Source organism: Siniperca chuatsi, linkage group LG9 (assembly GCF_020085105.1).
Source record: "Siniperca chuatsi isolate FFG_IHB_CAS linkage group LG9, ASM2008510v1, whole genome shotgun sequence".
NCBI classification, from domain to species: domain Eukaryota; kingdom Metazoa; phylum Chordata; class Actinopteri; order Centrarchiformes; family Sinipercidae; genus Siniperca; species Siniperca chuatsi.
In genome coordinates, this window is record NC_058050.1 from 20,428,770 (window position 1) to 20,441,483 (window position 12,714).

General features: G+C 38.6%; 1 long non-coding RNA gene across 1 annotated transcript; it reads right to left on the reverse strand.

The window, feature by feature from the left end:
- Positions 1–8,412: 8,412 nt before the first annotated feature.
- LOC122881199 lies at positions 8,413–12,622 on the reverse strand. Its single transcript, XR_006379124.1, has 5 exons — positions 12,059–12,622; positions 11,611–11,661; positions 10,937–11,057; positions 10,282–10,376; positions 8,413–9,353 (listed from the first exon to the last, which is right to left on the reverse strand). It is a non-coding gene; the product is annotated as an uncharacterized LOC122881199 (long non-coding RNA).
- Between the last annotated feature and the right edge of the window lie 92 nt (positions 12,623–12,714).

Genomic DNA, 12,714 nt, shown 5'->3' on the forward strand with positions numbered 1-12,714 from the left:
CACTTGAAAACTCCTTCACACACAACCACACACACATAACATCTCAGTTTATCTAGTTCTAATCTAGTTGATCATTTTCAGAATGCATATAGGGGTTTTCCTCTGTGCAGTAATAAGGGCCTCTTTTGTCATCAAAGGTTATCTGTGATCAAGTCTGTCATTAATTCTATTCCAAGGTCATGGTTTCCCTCTCATCATTATCTGTGTCCACACATCTTCTCATTCCTCTGGTTTCATATGCCCAGGAATGTCTCTCTTATTGTATAGGCACCACTTGAACTGGTCTACCATACTTGTCCAGGCAACATCTGAATTGGGAGGGCTATTATGAAGGAGTAAAAAGTAAAAAGCACTGTGGAAATATATCCTGCATTATGCGCTGAAATGTCATTTCTCTGCAAATATATTCACTTAATAGCATTCCAGTTACTCTGGCTTCTGACTGGACACTTTTTCATTTCCTCATGAAAGCTATATAACTGTTAGGTTAAATGCCTGCCTTCTTTAGCAATATTAATAAAAAAAAATGAGATCCAAACAGTGTTTCTTTGTTGTATTTTCATGCTGTTAAGCGTAGCAGCCAGTGCACAAATTAAATTAGAAGTTATTTTTGAAACCTATCTCCATTGAAGCCAGTAGTGGAATAGCTGAGCATAAACAAATCACTGTGCAATATAAAGTGCAGTTAAGGTGCACTAATAAAAATAATAACCTTAATAAAAATGAGTCCAAGAACAAGGAGAGGATATGAATATTGCTAATAGATTTACAACAACAGAACTCTACAAGCTGCTCTGCTCTGCTACTACAAAGATTATCCTGTCAAATCGTTCCTAAACAAAACAGCAGACTATTGCTGCTGCCTTAATAGCAAGTCAGCCCACTGTTATGAATCCAAAAGCTATTGCCTATTGGCTAGGAAGGTCATAAGCCACATTTGTGGTATACCTGTATATGGGAGGCAACTGCACTGTTGAGAGTACATTTGCTGAGAGGTGATTTTTGGTGCTGCTGATTGCAACACCTAAAGGAGATGTAAAAAAGGTGGTGAGGACATAGCTAAACTTTTCAAAAAATCTAATGTCCTAAAGATCTGTCACTCAAAACACATGGGTACACAGACATATATGTGAAACAGAACAGAAAAAAGCACCGTAGAAAAGGTTTCAATCGTAGTCATCTGGACACTGTTTTCAGAATCAAGACGTTTTGGCTCCCATCCGGAAGTCATTCTCAATTGTGAAAAATGGTCTGAGAAGTCCGAAATTTAAGCTAATCTGTGTTACTTAAGCCCTGCCCTTCTTTTGAAGTTTCTGAGTTCTCAGACCATTTTTCACAATTGAGAATGACTTCCAGATGGGAGCCGAAACGTTTTGATTCTGAAAACAGTGTCCAGATGACTACGATTGAAACCTTTTCTACGATGGAACATTCCTGGACGAATGAGGGACTACACCGTTTTATTTTGAAGAAAAAAGCACAACAAACTTTTATACTTTGATACTTATAATCTGTCCACGTCATTTCATGTACTGTCTGTCTGACAGCTGGAAGGCGAACAAAACTGGAATTGCTTTTGTAAGCAGTAAAAAGTGAGACTTTTACATACGCATCAACAGACGAGATTCTAGTGTAATTTATTTAGTCTTTTTACTAAGCCTCTAGCCACAGAAATCTACAATACAATCCACAGCAATGTGATTTGACAAACTGTCAAACCACACTACTTCTTCCCTTAGTTCTGCCAATCCTCCAATGCTTTAAAATGCATCAGTAATTTATATCTGCAAAGGCGAAAAGAATGGTAAAAGCACTAATGAAAGTAACTGAACAGTGAGCAGCTAGTATTATATAGTATTAAGGAATAACAAGCTGTGTTGAAATGCTCTTAAGTAAAGCATTTAGCTCAAATCGTTGGTCTTCTATACCCTTCCTGCAAGCAAATAAAATTCATAGACAATTTACATCAGATATTTATTATATAGTATTTGTGTATCCTAAACTAAAGCTGTATATATGTAGTCTCAGATAATCGAGAAAAACGATATCTCACTTGCAGTCAGTGCAGTCTCTTAAGAGGGATTTTGGCTCATAACCTTGAATGACTACAACAACCAAAATGTCACAGAGACATTGTTCATAAAAGTGCTCCATTCAGGACAAACCTTACTTTAAAAAAAAAAAAATCTATATCATCATAGCCTGCTAAAATAACTGGCAATTTAGAATCAGGGAATAAACAGAATGACAAACGTCCTCCTTTGTTGCTTTGAATACTGTGATATACAGTATAATGAAACAAATCTAGAGTGACATTGGAAAGATGTACACAAGCACACACAAGTAACACATGAGTATGCACTGAAACATATTCAGTATTCAACACATAAGCACACCTAAAATATCCACACACAAGCGTCAAATTCACACAAGCATGGACACACACAGAGCAATCAATGGTGCCAAGACAGACATCTCACTCCTGCTGACATCCCCCCCGCAAGACTGAAGACATCTCTCCACCGCTGTCACACTGTCAAACCGTCAAGAAGAGACAGAGGAAGACGGACAGGCAGGATGAGAGAAAATCAAGTGTGTTACACAGAGTGGGAGAGAAATGCAAAGACTTCTTCCTGAGATAAAAATGACAGGCACAACAACAATTTGCAGAGGGCAGTTAAGTCTTGCTTGCTGTTTGATGTTCTGATGCTTAACAGGGATGCACTGAAACAACAGCTGGCCTCACAGTTCCAACACAAGCCGCAGCAAGTGGTAGAATAGTCCTGCTGCTCACCAACTTAGTCTCTAAAGAGGATCGCAAGTAGAATGCGAGACCACACTGATCAAGACCAGTAAGTTATTGCTCTGGCAGTCCAATGGGTCCATCCATTGAGCTCATCGCAAATCCCGCTCCAGATGACATCCATCTAGATCTTCAGCTAGGCTTAATGTTCTTCAACTCTTCACCACCAGCACTGTTTAGAATCCATTGCGGCAGATATTCCTGCACAGCTCATGGCGTGATTATCCGTAAAAATTATTATGTCAAGATGGGGTATAGTCACCAGATTGCTCATATATCTCTTCAACTTTTCCTATTGTGCAAAGTCTCTCGTGTTTGAAATGCTACACCCCAGAATCTTATTATGTGAAGCAAGAAAAGAAATTGCTGAAACAATTGTTCTATCTTACACCCATGACAATCCTTTCTGCCACTTGCACAAAATTCTTTGACTAGATAGTTTAAAATTGTTATCAGTGAGGAGGATGTCAGCAGATGGATGCTCAACAAGTAAACATTAGATCAATGCTGGATTTGAGCTCCCCACCTGTTTTGTCTGGTACCTATTCACAAAGAGACACAAATGTCTGCACATCATCAAAATGATGATTTTGTTAGGAAAAAGTAAAAAAAGAGGGAAACTAACAAAGTAAGGGAGACCGAAAGAAATTACTGTACACTGCTCAAAAAGTGCTACTAGTTCCACTCCAGACATACCACACACCACCGACCATGGAAAATTCCAGTTAATTCATTGTATCGGTGAGTGGAGTGTTTTCTGTTCTCTGGTTCAGATGCTAAATACTTTGGGATATCACTGTCATCCCTATTTTACTTCTCTGTCTTTAAACAGTAGGCGAAGAATTACAAATTCTAACAAAATAGAAAGTCAAAGATGATGTGTGCATCGTGTAAATGCAGTCTGACACGTTGCATGGAGAGCAGATTAAACAAAAAAATCCCCCGCTCAGGTAATCATTTTGCACTGCCACAGTTAGCTCAGGGAACAAGACTGATATGTTAATCAGAGCACTATTTGTAGTTGATGCAGGAAACCATCCATTAATACATCATGTCTAAAATGTAAATTTCTTCTCTTTTTATGTAACAAGAAAGGTTATGTTTTAAACTAGAGAAGCTTTTGATGCATTCCTCACAAAGGGAACTTGGAAACTAGGAGCCTTAACAGTACAGACCAAAACATGTCTGTGATGCCATGTTTAGTAATCATTGTTGAACATTCATCTTCATGTCTGCCATAAATTAAGATTCTTGACTCCTTGTAGATATATATGTATAAAACATACCAATGTCACAGACTTTTGTTAAACAAAACGTCACCAAGCAAGATGAGAAGATGAGCTGATGTATGTAACACTAAGTCTAATATATGTAAATACATGAGCACATAGCTGTACACCAGCAGCCGTATCTCTTTGTAAAAATGAAGAAACAACATTTTTCCCAAACAATTGCATTCAGTGAGGACAGTCAAGCAATGGGTCAGATAATACTGATAAGCTGTTATCATGTTTGTTTAGTTACAAAAACATGTCACACAGTACGGGAGAACAGCACACTGTGGGAGACTGTCCACAGGCAATTGATCTTGGCACAATAAACTATTATATTATTATTATGTATAACTGAATTCAAACTGCATTTTAATCAGCGCTTTTCTCTGATGCAAAATGGGGCCTCCTGCAAAGCAAAATAACATTTGGTTCATGGTGTTCGGCCACATATAATTCGGCAGCATTCACACCCAAAATTACAGTGGACTGCAGTCAGTCGTCCACAGTGTTTCTGAGGTGAGGTTGAGGCCCCCAGCAGTGCTTCTGCAGCCAGCAAGGGCAGTCTTAATGAATAGCGAGATAGATGATAAATGTGGCCATATGGTGGAGCCGGCTGGCCAAGCCAGGGGTGCTAGCTAGCTCTGCTAAACACGCACACACACATTCCCATACCTCTCTCTTTTCACTCCTTAGCTAGAAAAGAAGAGTCATCAAACTCTGCACAGCTCAAGACAGCAGCAGGTAGGGGTTAATGACCTCCAGGTCCTTTGGAGAGACAGAGTGTTATGGCCTACTGTGAAATCATCACCACACTTCCTGTCAAAAAGTTTCGCAAAAGTTGGAGCGAGGACACAAACTAACTGTGCATGAGCCAGACTGTCATTCAATAGCAGTGACTTTTTAATTACAAGCATTGTATGTGCCTCAGCGCATAAATGCAGAAAGTCTTCCTAATTTATATTTGCCTCTCTGGTGATTTGCTGTGTGTGTGTGTGTGTGTGTGTGTGTGTGTGTGTGTGTGTGTGTGGGGCTTAACTGAATCACAGCAGATGAAGCCATATGCTGTCTGTCATACTTTGTAGGCAGTTTCTTGTTTCCTCTCCTCTGCTGTATACAATACTCTCTCTCTCTTATTACTGTTCAACACACATACTCCACATGCTCATATACTGTAGCTACAGAAACGCACACACATGCATAATCACTAACTAGCCTACAGACATACACACCAAAACTATGCATATTCACACACACACACATATATACTCAAACACGCAGTGAACAAGCCATTGTTCTCCTTTCATAGCAGATGCTATCTCTCTCTAATTGGCTCAGCAAAAACAATAGAAAGGGCCTTGGATGCCCTGCTGCAGCTATGCTTATTCAGTCTACAGGGATGCCCTCTGCTGTACCAACAAATATACAGGGGCCTTGGATATGAATGACCTCTGTGCTGTCTAAAGAAGGCCAGTTCTTGATTACATGGCACAGTTTCAGGGTCTTAACTGAATCAGTAAGTAGGCGAGTGCACTTTACTTCAGATTTAGTTTTGAAGCACAATGTGAAAACACCCTGTGGGTTCGGACCAATGGAGGTCTCATGGAATACATGCAAATAGTGCTCTGAGGCTAAGCATCTTGCACAAGGCACAAAGTATGTGATACAATGTTTGGTTTAGCCATTTTCCCCATCAAGTCTGTTCGTCAGAATCCAGGCTAAAAAAAAAAAAAAGCACCCTACTATTTACAGTTTACGACACCATTCCTCCCAGTGCAGCGTGGCCCCCATATGATGGGCGATAAGTCTTCACCACATCATGGCAATCTACGGCTGTCAAACTTCCCCAGTGTTTTGAAACGGAGAGAGAGAAATACTGGAGTTATGTCTACTGTAGGTGTAATTTGTGTTGGTGCAGTTTAGTTCAGCAGTGTGAAACAACTCTGAGACAGCAGTGTGATATATGACCATACTGCTAGCTTCACTGATCTTAACTTTAACTGCAATAGTGCAGTTGTGGTGGTTTAGGTGTTATATTGCCTAGAAAGGGATCATAGAGGGTATACTGTGACCCCATCATCCATACATACATCTCACTGGTGATTAATAAGAAGTGAATACGTTCTACTTTTCCAAGAGACAAAGGTGAGTATATTCTGCATGTCTGTACTCTCTACTAATTCCATAATGTTCTAACTCAAGGTTTTACAAGGTAGTAAAACATAACTCAGTAAGAGTCCAACCATCAGCCACTCTACTTCTCTAGAGTGAGTTTCATATGCCTTTGATTGTCTCATTGTCATCCATCATAATCACTTGAGTGCCTAATGCATGGGTGCAAGGATGAGTAAAATAACAAAGAAATAGCATCCTCTACTGGTAGAAAATGATCATAACATGCATCTGCTGTTGCTTCAAGTCTCTCGCTTCCATCATTGAAGATTTATGGGCAGCAGATGTTTATATCAAAAACAGGCACGAGATGATCAGCCAAACAAGCCACAACTGCAATCATACACCAAAAGATACCACCCAATACAGCAGTGTCAATCTGTTATAAGCTGTTGTGAAGAGATGGACGTTGTAGCCATCTCAGTTTGAAGAGCTTCAAAGTCCTAAAATTGTCAAAAATGATTAAGAACCAAGCGACTGATTAATCATTTCCAAAGAACAGCAAGCGCTCGTGTTTTCCTGGTCCAGTCTTTTCCCATCAACATCTAATTACATGGGCTGTAACATAAATAATTCATGCACCACTTTAGGACAAAAACATGACAATCAACACAGCCAATCTGCAACTTCTGTCATTACTAATTCAGCATCTGCTGAATGCTTTTCTACCACTTGGCCTGATTGCACGATGCATGTGTTTGTGTGCAAAGTGTGAGTGTGTGTCTGCATATTATATGACCAAACAATATATTATTAAACCCTTTCCCCTATTCCTATAAATATAAGGGATTTCTTGCTATAGCTTTGAATGGTTACTAAATTTTATTTAAGCTGTCTCTGCGTTCCAGTCACTACTATAGCTTACAGCCAAATGAAAAACGAATTTGATTTTTCAAGTGACCATTATTTCTGTAATATGTTGTCATAGAGCTCAAGCTTGCAAACACATCCTGAGTGCTCCAAACAAGCTCTTAATTTGGGCATTGAACTAGCACATGCATAATAATGACCTTATTTGCATATATTATGTCAGTCTGTTTAGTATGTTAATGCTTGGTAAACTTCTGGGTTTAATCATTCAACACACATTCTAATTGGGAGTTTGTTAATTGGTTACATTGATGCTCTAACACTTGTTAATCTACTGGCAGGTCTCGTTTGTTCATTTCAGAACCAAACAGCCTACTTTCCCACTTTACACAGGGCGTTACATGGTGAGGCAGGAATGATTAATTTCTATGTCTTGATTTCACCATCTAGGGGATTTATTTTACAATTTGTTTACAAAAGAGGAGATTTTCACATTTAATTCTATGTCAACAAAAACAAATGGTGCTAAAACGAATGCTACTTATGTGTGAGGTTAACAAAATGAAGCTGACTTACAACGGGACTTTACTGTAAAACAGGCTACAGCAGCACAGAATTTCCTCTTAACATATACACAGTAGAGGGATTTACAAGATAATGAAGGGCTGATAAGTATAGTGTTCTCACTGATAATGCATTTGGCTTCCCTTGACACAATCAGCTCAAAGTTTATTAGATGACCATTTGCTATAATTTAATTTCTGCTGTAGACCGCACTAGAATTGAAATTTGAAAGATTATTTAGATAAAATTAAGGTAAAAACAAAGAAAGACGCTGTTAGTAATCAATTAGAAAACAAATTTGACCAGTTATCTTTTATTCACCTTTAGAGCTGATACAACAGTATCACAATATTTAGAATGGCATTTATCATACTGTGAATCGATGCTATTACGTAATGCAAGTGGTATCACAAGTTTATAAATTCATGTAAAATGTTTTTAATACCAGTTTCACCACCAAAATCAGCGTAGGAGTAAAGACACAGTAAATAATGTATCTGACCTAACAGGAAAAATTTCTACATGGTGGACTGAGGACAAGCAACATATTTAAGACAGAGAGGCTGTACTGTCATAAGCATCCTCCAATGCAGTGATTTGTATTTATGAACTTCTTGACTTCAGGTTATTCAATTATAAGATTCTAAGATTTCTTATAGACCTTCAGATACCCAAGTATAGCACTGTCATATTCATTTATTATACTATTTTTCTTCAGGCTGACAGCAGTAAAAAGTATGGCAGGCTATGAAACTTTACTATAATCAGAGCACTGGAGGTGCTTTTAGGGAGCAAGATGATCTACAATAGGGTACAAGCAGGAAGGACACTAAATAGTCTAACAGCTCTGTGTAATCAAAGAGAAAGCCATGCCCCCATCTAACCTTCACTTTGTGTTGTTGTATACAGAAGGACATTAAAGGTTTGCATGACCCAGGCTATATTTAAAGGCAACGACTCTAAATGAAATAAAAGAGACAGAACTGTATAATATGTCAGTGAGCTACTGATCCATATAGATCACACTACTGCAACTGCAAAATGTACTATGCTGGGTTGGACAATAAGTAACCAAAGTAAAATGAATAATGCAAAGTCATCACCATTAGCCAAAACAGTGGCATTCTAACTTTAACTTATAAAATCCCCTCCTGGAATATATTGTATATATATGTATATATATTGTAGTACTATCATAAATACAACACTCAAAGTCAACTGTATGGCCATATTCCAAAATGGTAAACTCAAACATTGTGGCAAATATGGCAATTCAAAACTGTCAAAAGTATGTTCTCAATGATCAAATATCTTAAAACAAGCAACAATGAACAAATAACTCGTCTTACATAAACATTGAGGAACAATTCGAACTTTTATCTAAAAATGGTCTATATCCTCTATACAACATGGTGTCATGCTGCTTTGCCTTTCTGTTGTAAGGAGCTACACATGTCAGTCGTTAGCCTTTCTCCCATCATTTTAAATCATGTCATTTGTTGGCTCTCTGTCTGCCATTGTTACCTCTGCCAGTTGTATGACCTTGTTGACCTTGTGTGATGAAACTACTGAGGTAGGCATCAGTCATGTGTCACCCTGGCGTCCTGTGAACCACCAGCCTGTGAATGCAGCCTCCTCAGGTCCTCCCTGCTGGCCGCACTCTCAAACCTGAAGCCCTCTATGATCAAGGTCTCTCCGTCCTCCTCTATGCTGGCCTGACATTCCTGCTGCATCTGTCACAACAACAACAACAACAACAACATGCATACTAGACCACGCTGTGCACTGTATGCCTGAGCACATAAAATAACAACAAGGTCATTTGTACATTAATCATTGTTAAAAACTGCCCTGTACAGTATATGGAAACATCATCTAACTGGGCCAGAGCCAGAATCCAAAGAAATACGGCAACAAGCGTGGATGAAACTGATGCAGCTATCGAGGCTGTTGTGAAAGAAATAACAGCTCCTAAATCAGATCATGCATTGAAGGCATTTCTTTAAAGCAAAGATATTTTCGCCTTTCTGACCAACGTTTTATTTGTTTGTTGGCCCCTCTGCTACTTGGCCCCACGAAATTGGTCAGGAGAATTTAATGCTCAAAGCTGTTTGTCCCTTGAACGCTTTAATGGAAGATCATGTAAACGAAGCAGAGAAGCTTAGAGTGAACATTAAATGGTAAACAGTTAAACAGCTTCTATGTCAACTGAAAACTACATTTATGGCAATTCAGTTTACATCTCAGGCTAGTGTTTTGCAGCTGAGGGCACAAATTAAGTGTGTTGCTATGCAACTGTAGAGAACTTATGTAACCTGACCACTTCTGACCTCAGTATTGAGTGAATGTAATAGTCCTATCTGCTTTATTATGTGCATTAAAGACAGGATGAAATGAATTAAACAAATACACCTCTCTGGTCAAACCATCACATAAGAGCTGCAGTGTCAATAGGGGGAAGGACAAAGACAGAAGTTAAGAAGAAAGAAGACAAACCTCATGGAACCATGTTACCAACTAAGCTCCACGAAAGCAGTATGGTTACGATTAGACAAATAAAACTACTTGGTTAAGGTTAGGGAAATATTGTGGTCATGGTCATAGTCACATGGTTCCATGGGGTTTATCCGGTGTGATTCCCACCCCTGCCTCTATGCATACCGTTCTGCACCGTCTCTGGTTGGAGGGGCCTGTTGATGTACACCAGACCAGCAGCTCTTCTATGTCTTTCATCAGAAACTGAGCCTCTAACAACACTGCAATGACATTGACACAAAAAACCCAGTAGTAGTCCCACTCCCCACTTCTACCATCCACAATACATTTGGTATTTTTCAAACAATTCCTGATCTGAAAGTGTTGCAGCACTACTGGGGGGGGGGGGCAGTTTTACAAGATGGGGCAAGCATAGAGGACTTACAAATTACTGGCTGGAATTTTTATGTATGCCTATAAGTACAGCCTGAAGACAGCACTACAAAAAACTGGACTCAAGAAAAGAAAGGAATATTTGTTATTAAAATGATGGTGAGAAAGTCACTGACTCTAACCACATTAGCCTTAAATCAAGACTGACGTAACGCCTAAAAAAACATTACACATTCGCTTTGGACTGTGCAGAATAAGGCGCATGCAAAAGAAAATATTACTATTAATTATATTTGGAAAGGAAGAAAATTTAAGATTTATACTGTAATTGAAAAGAAATTTTCTTCTCTGAAAGACTAAGAGCAAAACTAAACTAGTCACAGTCACAGGGAAGAGAGTTAAAAAACACACTATCTATTGTGCTGCTATATGCACGTGTTGGGCTTACACTCATGAGTCTTCAAGATGCAGATCTCAGGATCCTTTTTAGATGTCATGTCACTGATCTTTGCAGCTTCTTCCACAGCCAAAACACAGGGTTTATATTTCACACTTCTGACTCCTATAGCCTTTAAAGTGATATTATATTGATAAATATTTGGCAACATTTTGATAGCAGTGAATATGATAAGTGACAAACTCCCAAAAAAACACAGTGGAGTAAGACATTAGAAATCATGAAAGCAAGTTGTCAGTTATCAGAGCACATGAACTTAGTGTTGTTTTTTGCTTTCTCTTAAACTTGTAGAGTTGATCAGATGATATCATATAAACCCTAATATTAATTAGACATGTTGGCTAAGAGTGAGATTTTTGCATACATGTATACTGTACACATACGTTAGTGTTCTGCCCAGTACAATCACTGTCTGCTGGTAAATGCCATACTCATAAATGGCAAACCAATGTTTGTGTCCCCGACAGATGTCCCAAGATTCACAGAAATTAAAATATTAAACATTAGAGCTACATAATGCCTTGATCAACTATTATAGCTATGTTTGGACTTGGTTATTTGGTATCTATCCATATTGTGTCAAATCATTAACCAGTTCCATTGGACTCCCTCAAAACTATTTAGATTTGAGAGAAAGTCCCCAGGGTGGAGGATCAGGAACTCACTTTGGTGCACTTCCTGTAGGAATTTCCAGTGAAAACAGGGGTTTTGATTAGCTGTGTAGACAAAAGAAGACGTCACAGTGAAGTACAGGTCAATATTTACTAAAGTAAATATAGTTATTTAAATCAAATATAACCTATAAAATAATCGATCCATGGCATGTTCACATGTCACATTTCACTGGGTTCAGAAAACTGCATCACCTTACATTATTCCAGTATTAAGACCATTTGTACAAAAATGGAACAATGTAAAGATATTAAGATAAAACCAAAACCAAAGATGACATTTAACGTAGCTTTTTTTGCTTTAGTGATTAACAGTTAGCTTACATCAATACATCTCAGAGCTCAGCTATGACAGAAAATAGATTATTTTCATTTATTTTTTTTGTCAATGAGAAAGAAATTAACAGTTATATTTTGGCGGTATCAGTGGACGTAATCTTACCTTAGCTTAGCAAGTGAGCAGACATTGGCTAAGTATGCTAGGTAGCACAGTCTTGTCTGTGCCACTTAAGTGACAATTAAGCTTTTCCTATAGTCAGTCATCTAGGAAGTTGTTCAGGACAATAAATTATTTGAATTTCTTCTTCTTTATCTTCTATTATCCGAGTTTTATCGGCGCTTACTGGTCGCCTCTTCCTTTGCTCAACTAGCTGTGGAAGAAAAGTGTATTGTTTGAATACAGTTGGTCCGTCCGTCCATCACTTTGGTCCTGGGTCAGATTGATACCTGACCAACTAATGTCAGATGTGAGGCCCATTGATTTGACGAGCCCTTGACGTTTTCTCTGGCATTACCATCCGGAACATATTCCCACATAATATATACACAGGAACATCAAGCTTTGACAGGAACAGTACTACTTAAGAAATGTAGTTGAGCAGGCTCCACAGAGGATGGAACTTCCCTACACACACCGCGAGCTTTCCTGTCATGCCTCCCTCAGGTCAAAGTGTCAACTCTGTAAGCAAACTACCGACTGAAAGACTTTTCAGTCAGTCAGTGTATTATTTTTTCAGATCTGTTTTAAATCCAGTAGAGCTTCCTACTCTTTTACATGCTGTCCAACTAAATCATCTTCTGCCTGAACGTGCGGTTTGC